Genomic DNA, 6,672 nt, shown 5'->3' with positions numbered 1-6,672 from the left:
GAAGTCCGTGACATAAAACAATTAAATCACTATAGTTGTTTAGGGGTTCAGTTCAGAGAATACTTGTCAAGGGTATCGTTTTGTTTCCATTACTGGTTAGGGTTTTACACGCCAATAGGCCTACTTGTTAAGAGGTGTAGGCCCTATTTTCAGAATATGGAAAATACTTGTTAAGGGTACTCGAGACCCCATCTGGTCGCGCATGGTATCCACTCGTCAATGAGAGTGGCCCCCGGGATCTATCGCTTAAAGTTGATTTTACTTTTTATTATTATCTTAATTAGGGAGTATGACTATATTCATAATGACTGAAGTTTTAAGCACTTTTAAGCTTTAATTTTACAAACAAAAGATTTGGTATTTTAAATAAATAATGCGAGCGCAAAGCGCAAGCTCAAATATTTCGAGAATTCATGTATACTATTCAGACCTGAAAAGGGACCTGTCATTGATTGCTTGCAGTGACTCTTGAAGAGGATACAATAATCTCACCAATCAAAATATATGCGATCACGAAGCGCGAGCAGCATTTTTTTTTTGTCTTTGTTCCTTGTTGTTATTGTTGTTTGCTTGTTTTTGTTTTGTTTTGTTGGGTTTTTTTTGCTTGCCGATAATTGATTTGTCGTTCTCGCCATGTCACGGTGAGCAAAGGTCAGAGGTTCAACTGATGTCCTAGAGGTGGGAGATATACTTCCCACCCCTGCACACACTTTCAAGGAGATCCACCAAACACACATTTATCGAGAAAGAGAAAACATTTTATTTATGCATAATATAATAATTTTATTTTTTATGTCACTGTAGTCATTGTGTTGTTGCAAACGATTTAATTGGGCATTTTTTTAAAGCGCAGTACATAATTAATAATGATAATGAATGATAACAATAATTTATATTAAAATGTTTATCGATAAAAAAAAAGACACGGTCACAAACCCACGACACGAAATTTCTTGCTCGACGGTACTCCCTCGCTTGATCCAATAATCATTTTTGGATCCGACAAAACCCTAATTTAAAGAAGGCCTTGTTGCAAAGGCTGATCATGAAAATATTGTTCAGTGGATCATTTTATCAGAATATCTATATAGGCTTGATCACTAACTTGCTTAAAACAATGGAGAAACGTATAACAGCAGTCGACGGGGGGGGGGGGGGGGACCCGGTGGCTTCACCGTTTTCCGCAGGTGTCACGGGCCTCACCTTTTCTTCCTCAATTCTACTAGAAGCCAAGTAAAAAATAATTTGGTAAGCACCCCCCCCCCACTCCTCCGATTGCATTTATAATTATGATTAGTTATATGGGCCTACATTAATTAACCTTTTATTTTTCAAATTGATTTCTCCAATATAAAGATTTCTCAGAATGTGATGGATGCTTATGGTTTAATGAACAGAGTACATATGTGTTGTAACATTTAACACTTGCAGGGGCGAATCCAGCTTTTGGCAACGGGGGTAGGGTGGCGGAGAAATGATGTATATCCATATTACCCCCGATCGGCTGCTACTAAAGCTGATTTTTTTTTTTTTGGGGGGGGAGGGGCGTGTTTTTTTTTGGAATGGGTAGCCCTAACACTAATTTCTTAGCTTTATTTTTATAAACAAGATAATTGCATCTCTTAACCACTAATTAAATAATTCGAGCGCGAAGCGCGAGCTCATTTTAAAAAAAATTAACGTATTTTGCTTTGAAAATTGAACAGAAAGAGCTTTATGAAGAAAATGTGCGAGCTGAATTTTTTATACATTCAGATCTGAAACTGCTTTTCAAGCACTTTTGAACAGGATAGGTATGTAAATATGGAGCACTCCTCTTTGTTTTATCCAGCAATATGATGGGTTTCTTCCTATATAGTAAGTGAAGTGTGCGAGCGCGAAGCGCGAGCTGATTATTTTCGATATCCAGGTCTGAAACTGGGCATTTGATACATCGGTCACATTTTCCCTACGACCGCCGTATACAGCGAGTTCAAAGCAGCTAATAGCTCCAAAGAATGTTAATACGACCGTTTTCGACTCGCTGTACGGCGGCAGTAGTGGAAATGTGACTGAGGTATATAAAGTGCATGTGTTTTGAATAAAGAACAAGCTGTGTATCTCAATATAAACAGTGCAAGCTGTTTTTCTTTTTTTTTTCCCTTAAAAATATAGATTTAGACCTATAGAAACGGGACATTCTTAAAAAAAATTGTCATCATGAGAAGGATGAGTACCCTCGTGTACTGATGCGAGGGCAAAGCGCGAGCTGAATATCTATCCCGATCTGAAAAGGGGACCAATAATATTGAAGACTATATTTTAAGCACTATATATATAGAAATTGTGAAAGAGGATAAGGATCGCATTTAATAAATCATGCGAGCACGAAGTGCGAGCTGATTTTTTTCCTTCAAACTTAGACCTATAGAAAGGGGCATTCCATCAAGATTTTTGTCATTTTAACAGACATGAGAGAATGGCTATTCCATTCCGTTTCCGGCGAAGAGCGGGCTGATAATTGTCGATATTCCGATCAGAAAAAGGGATAACAATTCAATGACTATTTGCAGGACTCAATTCATAAAAAGGATATGTATCTGCATTATTCAACTAGGCCTAATGAGAGCCCGCCCACTGGATCCGCTTAGTACGACTTGAATGAATATTCCAATTTGTTTATGACAATTTGGGATATATGGGGGAAGGGCATATAATGAATGACTTTAAAAAAATACCCCCGGCCCAATGCATTTATATCTTCTCCATGCATGCATATCGAGGTTCACCTGGACTTCCATCCGAAAAGAAATTTAAGCCGCCCCTTCCACACCACATGGGGAGCTGATCGAGTCATATACCCTTCTCGTCTCCCCTCTGATTTTTTCCCTATACCCTTTTTTCTCTTTTTTTTCCTTCTTTGTTTATGTCTGATATTTTTTTCCTCCGTTGGCGCATTTTCTCTATCTCTCTTTTCTTATTTTAAGTTCCCTTTCCCATTTCCTTCCCCTTAATTTTCTTCCCTTCCCTGTATCACATATATTTTTATCTTTCCTTCTCGCGAACTCTCCCATCAAGTACGCTTGTCAATCACCGATTCGCCGGGCCATCTCCCTTGGACTTTTCATCACTTCGAGCAGGTGCCACCTCGGTTCCATAAAGAGGCAACTTAAAATTCAAAACTTTTGCAGCTGCCAATACCGGTAATTTGCTTTGTTGCCGAGGAAAAAATTACAAAGGGTTTTGTTTTAAAATGTACATGCACAAACTCCGTTGAAATAAAATCGATTTGAATCGCATGACTGAACGGGGTCGGGACAACTCGGACCACGGGACATCTCGGACCGCGGGCCGAGTTGTCTCACCCATTACGAGATTTTTTTCCCACAAATTTGCGTCTATTTTTCCGTCATTTCGAAATTTCTTGTAAAGATTTTCTAGAGATATGGTCTGATGGTAATGTTCTTCACTTTCTATTACTTTTTTTTCGCTGAAATAAATAAAAAAGTGTAATTTTAGGCGTTTTTCGACAGATCGCGATTCCCATAGGCGCGCGTGTATTAACTGTGTTGGTGCTCGGCTCGGCCCCGCTCAACAACTGACTTGATTTTGTGATCATTTCTCCTCAAGTTACCACTTTTATCGCAGAAGATGGACTTTCTTGTGTTCCTATACAAAATGCCCCCCGGCCCTGTAGGGAAATTTTGGATCCGCCCTTGATTATATTTAAAATGGGAATAAGACCGAGTGGCCCTAAAACTTGATTGAAAAAAATGTTCACAACTGCAGGGCAAGGCTTCAGTCTCCAAGCTCACGACTGTGCAAGTACATCCACTTCCATTAGCAATTCCGGCTGAATTCCACCCCGGCAGCCTGACATCCACCCTTACCAAGAAATAAAATTAAAGAAAGTAAATCAGAGAAAAACAAGGAATGGCACAATGAATTTCATCAATTTATCTTAAATTCTGTAAAAAATAAAAATAAGTAATAATTAATTTAATTAAAAATAAGCCCCCAAATGAAACATTTTTTTATTGATGGCTACCCATAGCCTGGCATGCCCACACAGATACACCTAGAACATTTTTACATTTCGGGGGCAGGAGTGAAAATGCTCCGATCCCCACATGGCCACATAAGTATTTTTTCTGTGACTCAAACATCCACACCACAAAGTCAAAGAAATTGAAGCAGTAGCATATGTAGGATTTTTTAAAAGGGAGGGGGGTTCAAGCTGAATGAAATGTTGATCAACAAAAGAAAAAAAAAGTTCTTTACCCCCAATTTCAGGTCGTTTCCTCCAAAAAAATTGACAAGCAAACAAACCCCCCCAAAAAAAATTGGGGGGCCGGGTGATGGGTATAAATTTTTATTTAGGGTGTTTGAACGCCTGTGACCACCCCCTGCGTACGCCACCAAATTGAAGCATAATTATTGCAACTTAAATCTCAGCTCTACACCAGCGAAACTCAGTATAAAAAAATAAAAATAAAATGTATATAAAAAATAGACCGAAAAATAAGTAATTTAATAAAAAATTAAGCCCCCAAATGAAACATTTTTTATTGATGGCTACCCTCATCCGTCAAAGAAATTGAAGCATATTAATTACTGCAACTTAAACTCAAAATAAAAAGTAAATGTAAAAAAAATATATAGGCCTAAAAGTAATCAATTTGATTAAAAATTAAGCCCCCCCCAAAAAAAAAAAATTATGGCTACCCTCAACCCGGCATGCCAACACATTTACAACGCGAATATTTTTTCACATTTCGGGGGCAGGAGTGAAATCGCCCAGAGCCCCCACCCACGTAAAAGTATTTTTTGTGCGACTCAAACATCCACACCACAGTCACACTCAGTCAAAGAAATTAAAGTATATTTAATTATTACAATCTTAAAGCTCTACACCAGGGAAAATCAATATAGAAAAACTAAAAAAATATATGTATATATTTACACACAAAAAAAGGCAGAGCCTATATATACGACAATGCCAGCGCCAAGCTTCAAACTGTAGTTCACTCTCTCTCACTCAGTCAAGCTCGGCTCTTTAACTGTGCACGCCCACTTCCATTGGGGATTCCGGGCTGAATCCCACCCCGCCAGTTTAGGCGGCCGAGCTACGTAGAATTGCGATGAAGAGCAGCGGACCGTTCATCGGTTGTTCGCTTCTTACGACCAGAGAGAAAAGGTGAAAAACTTTAAGAAAATCGTGCAAATACTCCAAATTTTATCCTTTTGATGAGAAAATGGAGTTAATGGAACACAAGAAAGTCCATCTTCTGCGATAAAAGTGGTAACTTGAGGAGAAATGATCACAAAATCAAGTCAGTTGTTGAGCGGGGCCGAGCCGAGCACCAACACAGTTAATACACGCGCGCCTATGGGAATCGCGATCTGTCGAAAAACGCCTAAAATTACACTTTTTTATTTATTTCAGCGAAAAAAAAGTAATAGAAAGTGAAGAACATTACCATCAGACCATATCTCTAGAAAATCTTTACAAGAAATTTCGAAATGACGGAAAAATAGACGCAAATTTGTGGAAAAAAAATCACTAAACGGGTGGGACAACTCGGCCCACGGTCCGAGTTGTCCCGTGGTCCGAGTTGTCCCTGATTCGACTGAACGTATTTCGCAAATTAATTAGTTCACGAACTGTTCTCTGTTAGCCAATGAGAGTGCTGTATTTTTGACACATGTAGTTGTATTGTGAAAATAATTCCGTTTGAAATTTCCAGCGGCAATAATCGATCACAAGAAAATAGTCTGCTAGGTCAAAACGCCCCTATTGTGCCTAGCATGCGTGCAGTGGATGTTGGATTTGCGGTTTCTAAACGGAAACTCGCTACTTTTTCTTGAGATTCAATACTGTTTGGTTTGATCAGATCTTACAGAAGATTTCAAGGGACAGGTTCGTTATTTTTTTTTAAAATTACACTCGAAAATATTCGTAAAATATAATCAAATCTGATCGAAACAATTCTCTCATCATGTCATGATTCATGATCACCGCGAAACTTGGGCGGTACGGAACGGTAGGACAGTGGCTGTCTGCCCCGCTGGGTCGGGGTGGTTGGCTGGTGGAGCTTGGTGGTCGGCTTTGAACGTGTTTGTATTTGTTTTTTTTTGTGATACTTGATTTACGCCTTACAGTACTATTTGTGATACATGATTTACGGTACTATACCCAGGCTAGACAGGAATAACCGTCGTTTCTGGGGATTTATTCAACAATTTCTGACATTTTACTATATAATTATAATTAATATTATTACTATATTTAGGTCAAAGGTGAGTCACTGAGTGACTGAGCCAACGCAGTTCAGCGGAACAACCAAAATACAGAGACTGAAGCTTTTGGTCTATACCCAGGCCAGATGTGTGTGTTTTAGAAAGTCATTTGGAAAAATTTACAAGCGAAGTTTCATCAATAATTCAATTTTACTTTTAGTACAAAATGTTACTGTTAGGAAATTATTAAAGAGAACAATTGAATTCATATTTTTAGTGTAATCCAAAGACAAAATTGTCAAAAAGGCTTCAAAAATATAAAGCCTCTGGACACCGGAACCCCCATCGTACTACAGTACTGGAGACGAGTGTACATGTATGCTCTGAGTAACTCAGTAAGACTCAGTCTCAGAGCTGAGTAGACTTACAAAATACAAGACACTGGATAATTGT

This window comes from Lytechinus pictus, chromosome 14, assembly GCF_037042905.1.
Source record: "Lytechinus pictus isolate F3 Inbred chromosome 14, Lp3.0, whole genome shotgun sequence".
Classification (NCBI taxonomy): domain Eukaryota; kingdom Metazoa; phylum Echinodermata; class Echinoidea; order Temnopleuroida; family Toxopneustidae; genus Lytechinus; species Lytechinus pictus.
Note: the sequence above shows the minus strand (reverse complement) of the source record.